Raw genomic sequence first — 17,013 nt, 5'->3', positions numbered from 1 at the left:
GCGGGTCTGGGCCTTCCCCCCCGCTCCCTCGGCCCAACAGCAGGGAGGACCAGTGTCCTGCGAGAGACCAGCCCCCCGCCAGCCCCAGCCTTCCTCATGCACCAGCACACCCTGGGACCGGGGAGCGCAGCAGCAGCTGGCCAGCCTTCCCCAGCCGCTGTCCTGAGAGAGCAGGACGCTCGGGCTGCTGCCATCCGGGAGCACCAGGGCAGTGCCTCCACTGACCTCAAGCACCGGCTAAAGTCCCCTATTCACATTTTAAAAAGGACCATGTAAAGGTGGATGGAAAATTTGTATGATTCTAAAATTCAGGTTTTTTTTTTTTTTAATTAAAAATTTTAAAGCTGGGTGCAGTGGCACACACCTGTAATCCTTGATTCTTGGAGGCTGAGGCAGGAGGATTTCAAGGCCAGCCTTTGCAATTCAGTCTCAAAATACAAAGAACTGGGGATGCAGCTCAGTGATAGAGCTCACGCACAAGCCCCGGGTTCAAGCCCCAGCACAGGAGGAGTGATCACCATGAACTGACACATAATAAAATGAAGATTGCACCTATCTGTGGACACCTTGTGATGTGTCCAGTGTACGCTGTGGGTGGGGTTCAGTCAGGTAGACTCCTCTCACGTCTGTAAACACTGTTCTTTGTGCTGGAAACATCCGGTGCTTTCTTTCAGCTTTGTGAAGTCACAGTGTGCTGCCTGCTGTCACCCTCCTGCGCAGCAGCCCACCTCTGGTGACCGCCCTCTATTCCTGACTTCTACTCCTGATTGCTGGGAGACTGACCTCGGGATTCCACAGGAATGAGGTCACAGGGGGCCTGTCTTTCCGTGTCTGCTTATTGGACTTAACCTATGATATTCAGTTCCATCCGTGATTTCACAAATGACAGGATCTCATTTTTTTATATCTTTATTCTGTCTTTTTAATGTGGTGCTGAGGATCAAACCCAATGCCCTCCACATGCGAGGCGAGCACTCTACCGCTGAGCTATAACTCTAGCCCAGGATTTCGCTTTTTATGGCTGAATAGTAATTCCATTTGCATATGCAGCATGTCTTCTTTTCCCACCCACCTGCTGCTGGCCCCTTGGTGGCCTTTGTCTCTTGGTGGCAGGGAGCATGGAGTACAGACTTTTCTTCCACACAATCTCATTTCCTTGGATGCATGCCCAGGAGGGCCTGCTGGATTTCCATACCATTTCCCAGAATTTCTTTCCTTAGAAGAGTATTACATAGCAACTACAAGATGACCCTGTCGTTGAGAGTGTCCCTGGAGAGCAGCAGGGGGCGAGGGCCTCTCCCCACCTTCCTCCTGGTAATTGAATGACAGTCCCCAAACTTGACTCTGGGGCCTGTAAATACCACACCTGGCACAGATGTAGCTCCTCCTCCACAGAAGCTGACATCGTCACCTGTTCCCCAGGGCCACTAGGGCCTGTAGCCATCCTTCCCAAGCACACCACACCCGGGGTTCTCTGGAGGTGCCTGGGCCACTGTCCCCTGAACAGCAGGGACACAGAGTGCTTTGCTGAAGGTCCAAGTTCTGTATCCCCACCCCCGTCTCCCGCCTGCAGTAAGGTTTCTAGCTTTAAGACCTTGGATATAATTGTAACTGAGGGAGCCAGGTGCTGTGGCGCACACCTGCAATCTCAGTGCCTTGGGAGGCTGAGGCAGGGGGACCACGAGTTCAAAACCAGCCTCAGCAAAACCAGCCTTAGTGAGACTCTGAGCAACTTAGCAAGACCCGGTTTCAAAACAAAAAGTAAAAAGGGCTGGGATGTGCTCAGTGGGTAGTGCCCCTGGGTTCAGTCCCCAGTACCAAAATGATGGTAATAGTGTTATGATGGAATATAATAGTATTATGATAGAATATAAAATAGTATTATGATGGAATATAATAGTATAATGATAGAACTGTTGATCTTATTCTACATGCAGCGTTATTCTGCCTTCCTCCACTTAGTGTACATTTTCTTTCTCTCATTTCTGGAGATTTTAAGTGTTTCTCTGCACCCCATCAGCAGTGTCCTGGAGACTCCACAGCAGCTTCTTGTGCCCCAGAGAGTCCTCGGGCTGCATGTCACTGCCGTCCTCCGTGGCCTGCAAAGGCCTTCTTCGTTGTGGACACCTGCAGCTGGAGGTGCCCCGAGGGCCTGAGGTCCAGCTACGCACAGCATGTCCTCAGCCCTCAGGCTTCTCTGATGTGTCCTCGGCTGGGGGAGAGGAGGCTGCCTGCCCTTTGCCCATGGCCGCTGCTTCCTGCTAGTTTGTTCTCGAGTTTTGCTCCAGTTCCTCCCCTTCTTTCTGAGGGTGCTGAGTTTGTCCTCCTTCCTCTCAGACTCTCCCCACTTGAGCTGCGTGGCGCTCAGGCCATGACCGCCAATGCAGTGGCCCTTCTGGGAGCTGGGCATGGAGGTGTGATGCGGCCACACCCTGGCAAGGCTTCCAGATGTGACCATCACCGACCTCCAGGGCCCAGAAGCCCCCACTGAACTGACCCAGGCCCCGTGCTCCTGCCGGCCCTGGTAGGAGAGGGTCACCCTGAGCGGGGGGTTGCAGGCCGACTCCGAGGAGGCGGAGGTGCAGCAGTGAGGCAGTGCCACAGGCAGGGAGGGCCGCACACCCAAGACGGGGATGGAACAGGCTGCTGGGGACGCTGCTGGGGTCTGGTGGAGAGGAGAGGATGATGGTGTGTGTGGGGCAGCTGTAGGCAAGCCTGAGAGCCCAGCAGGAGGACTGTGGGCCCAGGGCGTGTGGAAGGCCCCTGGGGACAGGAAGGTGTGGAGTGTCAGGACATCACAGGACAGCTGACCACCAGGTGGTGGCAGGTCAGGGTGACGTCAAAAGACACCCATGCTCAGTGTCCTGGGCACGCTGGGGTCCTGGGTGCCAGCAGATAGGGGGTGCACCCAGTCTCAGCAGGACTGGGGTGGCCAGGTAGGACCACAGCAGAGGGTGCAAGGTGGACCTAGGGCCTGGCCAAGAGTCCAGAGTAGTGAGAAGGACAGGGCTGGGGCCCCAGGAGGAGCAGGAGCTCTCTGTGGCGTCCTTCCATGGTGTGGAGGCAGCCCGCTATGGCTGGTGTGGGAGGGGACAACTGGACCAGAGGCCCAGGAGCGCTGGACAACCAGCGTGTGGAAGGGGGATTTGGATGCTGGGGGAAGAGGGCTGGTGCAGGTGGAGCCACTGTGGGTGGAGGGTGGGAGCTCCGGGGAGAGGGCATGAACTGAGCGGCCAGCACCGTGGTCCCCGTGGGTGTGCGTGTTCCCAGGCCACAGGGTGGGAGGAATAGTGGGAGAAGAGCAGGCCAGGCCTGAGTCTGCAGAAAGGCTCAGCTGTGAGTCCCCTGAGGGGCTGAGGGGCGTCCAGTGGTGTGGACACCTGCTCAGCGCCCCGTGGCACAGTGAGGAGGGGCAGGGCCTGGGCAGCGGGAGGTGGGAGGTCTGTTGTTCTGCTGTCAGGCCCCGGCGCAGGGAGGCAGGGGTGGAGCAGGGGCGGGCTGGGGCCAGAAAGCCAGTGGGCAGGACCTGCCAGGAAGCTGGGCTCTGCAGAGTGAGATTTAGAGAGAAGGAAGGAACTGGCCTTGCAGAGACCTTCGCAGGCCATGGTCTCTTCAGAAGCAGGTCCCGGCAGCCTGGTGACCACTGCTCCCTGGCTCATGTTCACCTGCTGTTCCACCCTGTGTCAACACACTCCTGTCCCCAGGGTAGGACCTTTGCTGGAAGGCCCCTTGGGAACTGGAAGATGCTGGTGTCCTGTGGTCCTGGTGACCAGGTTGACCTGTGAGTGCTGTCGGAGGCTGATGCAGACCACACGCGGATCCACAGGCCTCCTGTCCTGCCCCACCTCTCCAAGGTCCTGCCTGAGCCTGGCCTTTTCCGACCTGCACTCACACATGTGCACACACACACACACATGTACATGTATGCACATGCGCACACACATATGCACAGGCACACCCATGCACACACATGCATGCACACAAGCAGGCATGTGCACACACACATGCGTGCACACATGCACACACACATGCTCATAGGCATACCTACACACACATGCACACAAGCACGTGCACGACTCTCCTGCACTCAGACTCTCCCAGGACTGTGACCACAGTGTTGTTGGGGGTCAGTGGCGTGGGCTGTGGCTTTGCTTGGAACACCTGTTGTTGGCTCTTGTCCCTGCATGGCTGTGGGCTCACTCGCCAGGCTGTCCATTTTGTGGCTGCCAGGGCCTCTGGCGTCTGGGAGGTGACATCACCTCCTCCAGCAAGGTGCTTTGGGGTGAAAGTCACTAGATGCCGTCCATTTTGGTGTCAAAGTCGATACATGTACCGTAGCAGTAATCACCGTCCTTCCCTGACAGGCCCTGGGATTGATTTTTGAAATGATTTTTACAAGTTGTTAATGTTGCTTTGCATTCCACCTGTGGGCTAAGGGGACGTCGGGAGAGCTTGTTCTAAATGGCAGGGCGTTGAGTGTCGCAGATGAGAAACAGTCATGCCCAGCACTGAGATGGTGTGTGGCACAGGCCACTCGAGGGGAGCCGCCAACCAGGGTACCCCAGGCAACTCCGGGTTGGCTCTCAGGAGCTTCTCTTGAAACCAGAGGAAGACGCACTTCCAGGAGCTGGGGACCCACGCCCAGGGGGAAATGACTCTGGTCTCCACTCCACGCAGATGGTTAGGCCTCTACCCGAGAACCAGGGGGGATCAAAGCTTTGGTGGAACCCAAATGCCAGGCAGAGGTGAACTAAACTCTGTTTTAGGGAGTCAGTGATCTTTTTAAGGAGACAAGCTTTGGCCTTGGTGACACTGTGTCCATGACAAATCTGAAATAATGATTTCAAAGAGAAGCCTGGGTCTGGCTAATATCAGCGGTGGAGGATAAGTGGTCCGTCGATTCCATCCATGAGCCTCCGGGTTAGGGCTGGGAGCGGATGGGCCGCTCCTCAGGTGTGAACGGGTCCCATGAGAGCTCCGGGCTCACTCTCCTTCAGCACAGAGGGCACATCCGCAGCCCACCCCCGCCCTGGCTCCTGCAGAATGGCACAGCACCAGGAGAGAGACTGAGGCCACTTTGTAGGGGCCTGTGAGACTCCTTCTGTGATTGCAGAGATTTGAATTCCATGTTGTGGATCCAGTGAGCAGTGGAAGAGAACAGGAAGTCCATAGGTGTGGTCATGTGTGCAGGAGATTCCAAGTGTGCAGAGGGGGAAGAGGTGCCCCTTTAATGATAATGTTCCTGGGACAATCAGACAGGCCTTCGAGAAGGTGCAACTGAGCTCCTGCTCAATGTCAGGCTTACCCCAAGGACCCATGTGCAGGGGGAGGAGCTGGCACTGACCCACCTTGGCCAGCTCAGCACCTGTGTTGCAGCTGCGTGACCAGGGCCAGGTGCATTGGCAGGGAGCAGGCACACACGCCCACAGAGCAGGTAGGGCGCTGGGATGAGCCTACACGAATAGAATCCACTTGGGACGCTGAGCAAAGGCATGTGGTGGGGGAGGGCGGGTCTGGACAGCTGGATGTCCATGCGCAGAAACAAACCAGATGCAGACCTCACACCTTACTCAAGAGCAAGCGTAGTGCAGACCAGAGTCCCGAACAGGCAATGGAACCCGCGACACTCCTGGGAGATGACCAAGGAAGCCCTGGATGCCTGGGCATGGAGGTGACCCTTTGTGTACAACATCAGAGGCACAGATGAGATGTTCCTGGGACAATCAGACAGGCTTTAAGATTGAACATTTCTGGTCCTCAAGCCATTACCAAGAGAACAAGAAGACAAACCAGGGCTGGACGGGCACATCAGATCAAGGAATGCTGTGCAGAATACAAAAAGAACTCTCTCCAAGATGGAGTCTGCACTGCCTAGGCTGTCCTCGAGCACAGGATCCTCCTGCCTCAACCTCCCCATGGCTGGGATCATGAGCATGTGCTGCCAGGCCTGGTATAAAGCACTGTTAAAACTCAATGTAAGGGGTTGAGGTTGTGGCTCAGTGGTAGAGCACCTGCCTGGCATGTGCGAGGTGCTGGGTTTGATCCTCAACACCATATAAAAATAAAATAAAGTTATAAAAAATAATATTAAAAAAACTCAATGTAAGAAAGTAAGTCACCTGATCAGATGTGGGCAAGAGACCTAGTAGACACTTCCCCAAAGGATACACGGTGGCAGACAGCAGACCCCAAATATGTTCTGCATCACCTGTTGTCAGAACTCAAAGTCGAGCAGCCAGAGACCACACACTGCCAACATGGCGGGACCCAGAACAAGAGCATGCCGCGGGCTGGGGGATGGGCAGGGCTCCCCACCAACCAAGTGAGCTCTTCCCGGGCAGTTGGCAGTCAACCCAAGGCATGTGCAAAAGCAGCTGGAATTCACAACTGCCCACCTGTGGAAGTGGCCGAGACGTCCCTCAGGGGAGAAGGCAGGCACATGGAGCCACCAGAAGTCCTGACACTCTGTGCCCATTGCTGAGCGCAGAGCTCTGCTGGCTGTCTCCCACGGCTAAGAGTGTCCATGGTTCTGCTCCAGGGCCAGGGCCCAGAACTGGTGGCAGCCTTCTTGCTGGTGAGTCCCAAGCAGCTCAGGGTGTCACACAGTGAGACACAGGAACACGTGTGTGTCCTCTGGTCTCTTCTTTCTCCGTGCTGCTGGGGATTGAACCCAGCGCCTGTGCATGCTGGGTAAGGACTCCACACTGAGCTCCACCCCAGCCCTCTCTGTCTTTTTAGAAAACCACCATATGTGGCTGTGGGAATCTGTCAGTAAACGTTTTCTGAACTCGCAGAATATGCAGTACCCAGAGGAGACCCTGATGTAGACTAAGGCTTCGGGTGATTATGATGTGTCGATGTGTGTCACCAGCTGTGACACATGAAACCATCAGGTGGGGATGTTGACATTCGGGGAGCCGGGCCTGTGGGGTGGGGACAGGGAGTACCTGGGTAATCGCTGTACTTTCTGCTCAATTTTGCTGTGAACATAAAATTGTTCTAAAATATAACATCCATTTTTGCAAAAAGAGTGAATGTTTGCATGAACAAATTTGCAATGATCAAGTCAAAGACAAACAGCACATGGGGCAGGCAGGGAGATGAGAATGTTCAAGCTCCCCAGCTGACCCCCTCCCGGGAAGGGAGAGCCTTGGGAAGAGCCCCCTGCTGCTGTGTGTGTAGGCGTGAGCCCTGCCCCTCCTGGGCCCAGAGCACATTCCCACCCCAGTGGCCTTCCCTCCTCCCAGGGCTGCTGCACCTCCATGAGGACATCAGTCCCTGGATTTGGGGCCCACTACCGTCCAGCATGACCTCATCCTAACTGGTGTGTCTACAAAGACCTTATTTCCAGACAAGGCGACTTTGAGGTTCTCCCATACTGGGGGGAAGCAGCCAGGATGTGACCACACTGAGGGAAGAGGGTACACTGTACCCCTGGCCAGATCTACTCTAAGGACAAAAGGGGATCTCTCGTGTTAATTCTTCTACTCTTTTTTTTTCTATTTATTTATTTATTTTTACATGATCTCTATTATTATTATTATTTTTTATTATTATTTGCATTACATTTCTTAATACACCTTTATACCACAATTTTTCATATCTCTGTATACAAGATATGTTGACACCAAATTCACATCTTCATACATGTATTTTGTACCACGATGAGGATCTCCTTCCACCACCCATGCAATTCCCCATCTCCCTCCCTTTCCCTCCCACCCTCTTCCCTATCTAGAGGTAATTTTCTTCCCATGCTCTTCCTCCCTACCCCATTTTGAGTCACCCCCTTATATCAGAGAAGACATTCGGCATTTGTTTTTTGGGATTGGCTAACTCCTCTTAGCATAATCTGCTCTAATGCCATCCATTTCCCTGCAAATGCCATGAACTTGTTATTTTTTAGTGCTATCTACTACTCTTTTTTAACTATTCACTTTAAAATGATTTCAGGCTTATGAAAACATTTGCAGTTGTGACAGAGAATTCCAGCACGTCCCGCAGGGTCCCTGGAAGTCAGTGTCTTCTGTAGCCAGAGTAGTGCCCGAAACAAGGATGTGGGTGCTGGTGTGGGGCCACAGTTCTCTGCAGGCCTTGTTTAAGTGTCTCCCATCCAGCCTCCAACTCAGGACCTCACGGTGCATTCCCATGTCCCTGGTGGCTTCCACGAGGACAGGACGGGCCCCAATGCATCCAGGGAGAGCACTCTTCTGCTCAGCTTGGGCTTGTCTGCTGCTTCCTTGTGGCCAGATCTGGACCTGCCTTGGGGTGGGACCCACGGAATCCAGGCTGGGCGCTCCACAGGGTGTCTTCCAGGAGGTCTTGGGTGTGGGCCTGTGCAGCCACGCAGCCCCGTGAGGGGTGTCCACAGCTGCTCCCTGTAGCTGCTCTTGCTTTTCCGTTTCCTGGGGAGGGACTGTGAGACTAAGCGATGTTCCACTTCTCATCAGTTTTGCCTGCTAACGTTAGTGGCCCTTGATGATTCTGGCGGAGCTGCTGTTCATGTGCTCTGTGCCAAAGGACTGGGCTCAGTCCCCACTCCTCCCTTTGGGTTGGTCCCTGAAATTCTGAGAGGACCAGAATTCCCTTCTCCCCATTTACTCATCTGCCTGCTGTGAACCTGTGGGCATTAGGTGGGTCATAGCCCATTGCTGTTGATATTCACTTTGGCCCCCACCCCCACCCCCACCCCCAGGGACTTGGGTCTGGCATCCCAGGCCTGCAGATTGGCTTTGTGTCCTTTCTGCACAACCCTGGGGGCCTGCCTTGCCCGTGAGGTGCAGGGTGCTGCAGCCCATGGTCACTTCTTCGGCTCTGTGCAGGAGTCCTGAGGCCTCTGGTATTAGAACTCACGCCCTGGGTGTGCTCAGGCTGCGGGCCGAGCACCAGCCCCCCAGGGATGGTCCAGTATGTGGGCAGTGACAGTCTGTGCCTTGTGGCCCCTCCCTAACCAGTGACCACTGCACTGCCCACACCACCCAGGGTCTGGGCTGCCTCCCACCCTCTGGCTCCTCCCACTGGACGCCTCACACCTGGAAGGACTTGTCCCCGCTGGGCTCCGAGCCCTTGATGAGCTCTGAGTGGGGTCTGCCTCCTTAGGGGCCTGCATTCTCATTTTGCACTGGGTCTTGCAATTATGTAGCTGGTTCTGATTACCCATAATCTGTTTGTTTGCTTGCTTGGTTGTTGAATAGACACAAAGTAATTTCGTGTTTGCTAACTCAGGTCTCCGTACAAAACAGACTTACTAACAAGGCAGCATCTGCACAGCCCCCTCCCCTCCGGGTCTGCCCGGAGCACCCCACCCTGTGTGCCAGGCTGTCTTCCCCACACCCTCACGCACGGCCCCCTCCCCTCCGGGTCTGCCCGGAGCACCCCTCCCTGTGTGCCAGGCTCTCTTCCCCACACCCTCAGTAAACTTCACTTGTTGCTGCCAGATTCCATCTTGGGGCTCCTCCCAACCTGGTTGATTTTAGCCATTTTCTGACTTGGGGGTGTGTGATACATCCCATGTTCCCCTCGAGGAGCACCAAGGCCTGAGCGAGCCAGATGCACCAGCACGTGCTCCCCAAGGCCAGGCGAGGACCCCATTGTCCTGTCGCTCCTCTGGCCCTCTCACCCCTGAACCCTCACTCCTGCTGCGAGGGAGACCCTCACTGGGAGGGGGAGGGGACAGGTGCCTTCTTGGCTGGCCACACATTCTCAGTGTGAGTGTGCCCTGGGCAGGTGTGGGGCTGTGTCCCCGTGTCACTCCAGCCAGCCCAGCAAGGAGTATCCAGTTAAGGCAGAGGGTTCGGGTGGGGTGGAATCCTGGTGCAGGGGAAGTGGGAGAGCCATGCAGGGCATGCCCAGCTAGGAACAGGGGCTGGGCAGGGGTGGGCCGGGGCGAGCTGCCCTCCTCTGCACTTGGTGGTGCAGGACCACAGGCTGCACCTCCCTGTGCTGGGGCTCTCAGGGGCAGAGCTTGGGTAGAGAGGTCATTCCTGCTGCTGGCACACCTGGCCCCGGGCACCAGGACACACCAGCCCCTGTCACTAGGGAGCCATCGTGGTGCATGTGGTGGGACCCAGCCCAGGGTGATGGTGTCGAGGAGTGGGGCCGGGGTGGTCATGAGGGCCACGTGGACGGGATCAGCGCCCTTTCCATTTCCTTGGAGGGCAGTTGTGCAGCCCTAAATCGGAGAGTGTCCTGATCTCACTTCCAGAATAGGGAGCTGTGTCCGGTTGCTCAGAACACAGGCCAGAACGCAAGACCAAGCTGCACCAGTGTCACGTGGTGCAGGCTCACGTCTAAGCACTTGCCAGTCCTTTCTACAGCTGCCCGAGCTTGGCGCCAGCTCCCAGGACAGAAGGATAAACTGAGGCATGAGGGCTGGGAGCCTTGCCCGGGAAGGGGCAGAGCAGGTCCTTCCCAGGCCGCCCTACTGAGTCCTGCCCTTGCCCTCCTGCCTGCTGCCCCTAGAACCCCCGATGGGGTGGATGAAGCCAGGGCAGAACAAGTGCGAGAGAAGCCCGGGCATCCGAGAGGTCCGCGCCACCTGGAGCGCTGGCACTGCCTCTCTTCCTCCAAGCCTTGGACGTCAGCTCTCGTGGGACAAGAGACCTTTGGAAGGTTATGGTTTCCCCTGTGGAGGGCGCGCAGGTGGCTGCCGCGCTTCACACCAGGCTTCAGGCCAGCGTCCTCATCCTTTGGCTCAGAGTGTGCCTTGGGCTTAACCTGACCTGCGGGGGTGGCGGCGGTGGCGTGGCCCACGGTCCCCAGAGGCAAGGGCACAGATGAGAGTGGAATTTCTGCCTCCGACGCTGTGTGAGCGCACACCGTCCAAGGGCCAGCAGGTGGGCGTCCTGTCCAGGGGCCCGCACCCATTGGCAAAGAGCTCCCAGGAGAAAGGAGCCCAGCTCTGGGAGAGGAAGACATCCAGACTCCAGTGATATGCTCAGCCTCGCAGGCGGACCCCAGCTGGGCCCTAAGTTCAGTTACCTGAGTGGGATCTCCTGCATGCCCTCAGGAGAGCAAAGCCTGGGGGCAAATAGAGTGTAGGACTCTTGTGGCACACCATCTGTCCACTGGCCTCCGACTCTCCGACTCTCCGAGGGCTGGTGACCCGCCAGGTGACATCTCCAGGGGGAGGGGCACAGTGTGGGGCTCCTCCAGCACTGGCTTCCTTGATTCCTTGAAGCCCTTTGGGAAGGCAGGCAGAGCAGGAGCAGGCCGCCCTCTGTCCTCAGGCTGTGGACACTCACGGCCTGGGCTGGGGATTCGAGAGCCACTCTGTGATCCCCGGATCTCAGAGGCAAGCCTGAATGGGCCTCTCTGCTTCCTAGGGGCTCTGCCAAGTGAAGGTACAAGCAGGTGATGCCGGCCAGTGGTCCTGATGCTGCCGCCCAGCCCAGCACCGCCCACAGGTGGTCCTTGGAAGGTGGCCTGACCTCCCAGTGGTGGGCGGAGGCCACTGGAACAGCCAGGCTCCCGTGCTGAGTTGGGCCTGCCTCCTGGGGTGGTCCTTGTGGGACGAGTCACAGTGGTGACATTTGTTGTCCTGTGGGGGCTGTCTGGACCAGCTCCGTTGCCCCCTGCAGGACCCCATGTGGATGACATGCAGGGGGCTCCCAGGCTCCTGGGCTGCGGTCCCTGTGAGGCAGCTGGGATGCAGAGCTGCACCCCCAGGCTGGCTCCACTCACCCCCTGCTGGCCTCTAAGCAGGTTCCTGGGAGCCTCCGATGAGTGGTCACATGTCCCCTGTGGGGACGTCTCTGATGCTGCTCTTGCTACGGAACCCTGACTCCTCGGGTGGAGGCTAGACTCCAGACATCGATGTCTACATTCCTAGCTTCTCAGAGGGGAAGAGGAGGAACCAGAAGTGCCACGTGCGCAGCTTGCCCTCCGTGGTGCACAGCAGGGTGGTGAGGCCAGCAGCACCACTCTGGACGGTGCACCTCGCTGGTCCTCATGCTGTGGTCTGCCTTGGGCTCTGTTACCTGGCCACACCCAGCTGGTGTGCGCTGGTTCCCCTGGCAGAGACGGGGCACTCGGTGTCCCTTCAGTCCACCCCACACACCTTGCTCTTGAGTGGACACATGACACTGGCCTGCTGTAGCTGGACACGCAGAGCGGGTGGAGCAGCCTGGGCGCCACCTCCTCAGCCCCGTTCCCTGGCCAGTGGTGAAGGACTGGGCTCAGGGAGGTCGGGGAGGCCAGGCGGGGCCGTCGGCTCTGCTTCTGCCTTGGCAGCTCTCCGAGTCAGGCACCCTGGTGCTAGAGGGGGTGGGGTGGGAGGGCACGAGCTTCCCTGGCCACCACGGGGGCTGCTGGTCGCGGGTGGCAGTGCTGGGCTAGCTCTGCCTGTGCCTGGCACATGCCGGGAGGAAGGGAGCAGGAGCGCAGGCCTGGCCCACCAGCCGGGGCTCAGAAAAGGGGCACTTTCCCCTCCTGTAATTGTAAATCAGGACCAGGTAGCTGCGGTGCCCTTTGGTCTGGTCGGACGAATCCACAGAGATCAAAGGAGGACCGTGGAGTGAAAAAACAGAAAAAGCCAAACACGAGGAATCCGTTTACCCTTTAAAGCAGGCTTCTCGCTGCTGCGGAGCCTTTATTAAAACGCTTCTCTCAGAGGAGCGCTGGCTTTGCTGGGCTTTACCTCCCAGACTGCGTGTCTAAAGGTCACTCAGTGGAGAGCACAAATCCGACGGTGAAGAGCAGAGTGGGCACCGCGGCTGGAGCCCTGCCGGGCGGCAGAGTGGGCCCAGGTGGCGGGCCCAGGATGGTGGCTTCTGACGCTGGGACGAGAACCCTCGGATGTCCGGTATTAGCTCGTCTCACTAACGTGAAAGAGCCACCATTCCCTCAGGAACAAGTGCCAAACGCAGCTCCGCGCCCTTAGTGCTGCCAGGCACTGGGTTTGGGCCAGAAGGCAGACGTGGGGAGGTCCTCCGTCCATCCAGCTGCCCACTCATTCACCTGTCTGAAAACCTGCTCCACTACCTGCCAGGGACCAGGCACCTGCCAGACACCCCCAGAAGCCAGTGAGGTCCCACACTTGGAGCAGGACAAGCAGTCTCCTGTGTGACACCTGCTAGGGAGGCCTGACCAGGGGCCAGGACCTAGAAGCTGGGGTCAGAGCAGATGTCCAAAGGTGATGCGCAGTGGAGGCTGGGCTGGAGGTGGAGTCTGGAAAGGGTGGATGGACAAGGAAGATGTCCAGACAGGAGGGTCCCTGGGGCCAGAGTCCCCGTCCAGGTGACCTGCTTTCTGATACCTGGAGAGCCTACCGCCTGTGGCTCCCGTGGCCAGGGGACGAAGCACAGGTGCACCTTGAACAGCAGGGTCGAACTCTGCTGAACATCGGGTGTGCCTGGGGATGTGGACACTTTGAAATGCTCCCAGAAGACCACAGAGCCCTGCGTGTCGAGAACTAGAGAGAAGGTGCGTGAGTATGTGACTCGCAGGTGGACGACCGGTCAGCACAGGCCTCCCTCAGAGCGCGGGTCATGGAACTCGTGAGAGGGACGTGAAGGGGACACTGACCGCAGCCACACAGCATTGGTGTGGCACGGTGTGCGCCTGTGTAATCCCAGCCGCCTCCTGCAGCGTGTGAGCCTGTGTCTTGGCGTGTCCCTTCAAGTGCTGGGTGGCACGCACCTGCTCAGGTGAGCGATTCACCTCCAGCAAGTTGCACCCCAGGGTCAGGCACCTCGCAAGCTCCCCACGTCTCTTAGTGAGGTACAGAGTGTGCTGATGGCCAAGGCTTCTGGCCGACCGCAGGCCGTTGGTACTTACATTGAAAAGCTGTGGGGGAAGTGCAGGGGAGACCCTAGACAGCTGAGCACTGCAGCCCGTCACTTTCTCACCAGGCTGAGCTGCAGCAGTGTGCCAAGAGCAGCCTGGAGAGGTGACCGAGGACGAGGAGACCTAAGGACAGCAGACCCTCAGTGCTACACAACCTCTACTGCCCCTCAGACACCCTCCTCTGGGATGGCAGAGGCAACAGCGTCTGGCTGTCCACCCACTGAGCTTCTGGCTGCTCCGCCGCTGTGCGTGGGTCTCTGCCAGGCCACCCACCACAACAGGGTGAGCTCAGAAGCTCAGCTGCAAGAGCTAGGTGGGAGAGGCCAGGAGAGGAAGGAGAGGGCCAGAGAGGGCTGGAGAGGGCCGGGCAGGATGGTCTGCATTGTCCGGACAGCTCTGGGCTTGCGGTCCTGCCAGTTCTACCTCAAGCTGCCTCTTTGGGTATTGAAAAGCCTGGGTCTTCTCTATCCACCTTTGCTTTTAAATGTTTCCTATCAAGTTGAGATTTTTAAGGACTTCATTTTAAATTTGTATTAAAATTTATGACTTGGATTTTTCAAAAACTGTGATCAAACTACAAGCCCTTCTTAATAAAAACATTGGACACATTTTTAATAGTTTCATGCAGATTTTGATTCTGCAGTGTTGGGTTCCCTGACCCCAGTTGTTCAGGGGCCAGTTCCTACAAACCGGTGGCTTAAAGAATGGGAGTGCTTTGTTGGGCTGCAGATCTGAGGCCGAGGTGTCACAGGGCTGCTCCTGGGAGCACCTGTGCTGTGGCCACCTCCACCCTGTGGCCACCCCCAGCCTTGTGCCCATCCCCAGCCTGTGGCCACTCCCAGCCCAGTGCCTATCTCTAGCCCTGTGCCCATGCCCAGTCCTGTGGCCACCCCCAGCCCTGTGGCCAACCTCAGCCCCATGGCCACCCTGAGCCCTGTGGCCACCATAGCCCCTGTGTGCCCAGGCCCACAGGCCCATGGCCCAGTCTCCCCTCTGCCATCCCGTGGCCTCCTGCCCCAGTGCACCTCAGGCGGTCTCTGTTCTTTCTGCTGTCATGGGCTTCCTGCCCCAGTGCACCTCGGGCCATGTCCGTCCCCCCTGCCATCACAGGGGCACAAGCTCCCATGGCGCCTGCAGCCGCCCACCCCCAGCTACGATCGCTGTGCAGGTACTGGGGCTGCGGGACTCCGCGTGATCTCAGCATGCTCCCTGAGGCCAGAGTCTGTGGCTGAAGGTTCTTCCTGATGCTGAGCAGGCTGTGGGCTGGCATTCCGGCCCTGCCCAGCGTGGACATTTTTTGATACTGGGGATGGAACCAGAGGCACTTAACCCCTGAGCCAGCACTTTGGGCTTTTTATTTAGAGACAGGGCTTGCTAAGTTGCTGAGGCTGGCTTTGAACTTGCCATCCTTCTGCCTCAGCCTCCCGAGCCTCTGGGATCACAGGAGTGTGCCACCGTGCCCGGCCCAGTGTGGGCTTATGGACACGCTGTACACGTGCCGTGAGGTGCCGTTGCCCACATCTGCCAGGGTGGAGGTGGCATTATCTGAGGTCTACGAGTGCCCCGAGTGGGATTCATATGCCAACTGGTGGTGGAGCCTGTAGCAGAAAACTGGGTGGCACGAAGTAGGCAGGTCGAGGAGGCTGGTCCCGTGGAGCCCCGCTCCTCCTGATCCACGGTGACCTCAGGCTAGCAGGGGCTGGCCGCCCAGGTCCTGCGGGCAGGTGAGATGCAGGCTGGTGGTGCTGCACCTCGGCAGGCGGATGAGGGGTCCCGCGTGCGGTGGGGCCCCAGCAGCACCCCACAGGCAGGCTCTCCAGATGCCACACCTGTCCCTCCTCCCCTGGAGGGTCCGTGCTCCTGCCCTGTGTGGACGCTGCCTATGTGGAGCTCAGCTCTGGGGGCTGAGGGCCGCACCATGTTCCCTCCAGACCTCCTGAGGCTGGCACCACCCAGGTCTGCTGCCGCATGACGCCCTTCCTGTGTGCCCGCTGCAGACTGGGTCTGCAGTGGCGCCAGGGCCCATGTGTGGAGGGGGGTCCCCACCTGCAACTGTTGGGAGTGTTGGAACCTTAAGAGGGGGGCCCAGGGTCTTGGACTCTGGGCCCAGCCCTGCTGCCTCCTCCCTTGTGAGTCCTGGCTGTGAGTGTCTTCACCGAGTACCACCACCATGACGGCTGCCCTTCTGTCCGCCCAAAGCTCCAGGGCCCACCAATCTGGGCCAAAATCTCCCAAACCGAGCAAGACAGGCCTTGCTCTTGTGAGGGCACCAGCTGGACCACTGGTTACAGTAATGGGAAGCTGGCCGACACAGTGCCCACTCAGGACCTCTGTCCCTTTTATCAGGCTGTTTCTAGTTGATTTTCAGGGACTCCTTCTGAAACCAGGGTGGAATCCCCTGCCCCCTTGGTACTTTCTGAACGGCCAAGTGAAGTGCTCAGCCCCCACACTCTGTAGGCCTCCTTTTGGTCTCTTGCAGAGCTTGAGGCTGGAGAGCACACAGACACAGGAGCCTGGCTGCTGTGGGGTGTGCAGTGGCAGCCGCGGGGTGTGCAGTGGCTGCTGGTCCTGTGGCACCTGCAGCCTGGGGCCCTGCCCTGTTCTCTGCAAGGTGCTTGCCACAGCTCTACCTCAAGAGCTTGGGCTCCTGCTGGTGGACTTTGGCTGTGCTGGGCCTGGGGAGGGGCACCTTCAGCACTGTGTATGGCCCACATGTGACACTGGCCAGACTGCGCCTCACTGAGCTAGCTCTGCTGTCTGGACGGTGACCCGAGGGCACCCTGACTCAAAGTGGCTTGGGCTATGAGCAGGGGAGACTCATGTGGCCAACCCAGCTGACCTGCGTGCAGGGCCTCTGCAAAGTCCCCCTTGAGGCTGCCAGTGGCAATCCTGGAGACTAGGCCTTGGGCCCTGAGAGAGAGGCCCTGGTTCACATGGTGTTGGGTCCAGTAGCCTCCCTGGTGAGGCGCTGTGTGGGCAGAGGCCTGCAGGAAGCGAGGCCGCTCTCCTGGGACCTGGGGTGAAGGTCATCATGTGGGTGGCAGCAGAGGTCTCTATGTGGGTGGTGCCTACAGGACCCTGTGGATGCGTGGGCTGTGCTGTCATGCAGCATGCCTGTACAGGGCCACTGGGTCATCTGGGTCACAGCAGGGAGTCCATGAGCAGGTGACTTCTCGGGTCTCACTGAGGATGCCGCCATTCAACCAGGTGGCCAGGTTGACTGGTGTA

Source organism: Marmota flaviventris, chromosome 5 (genome assembly GCF_047511675.1).
Source record: "Marmota flaviventris isolate mMarFla1 chromosome 5, mMarFla1.hap1, whole genome shotgun sequence".
NCBI lineage: Eukaryota > Metazoa > Chordata > Mammalia > Rodentia > Sciuridae > Marmota > Marmota flaviventris.
The sequence above is the reverse complement of the archived record's forward strand: the minus strand, read 5'-3'. Positions refer to the sequence as shown.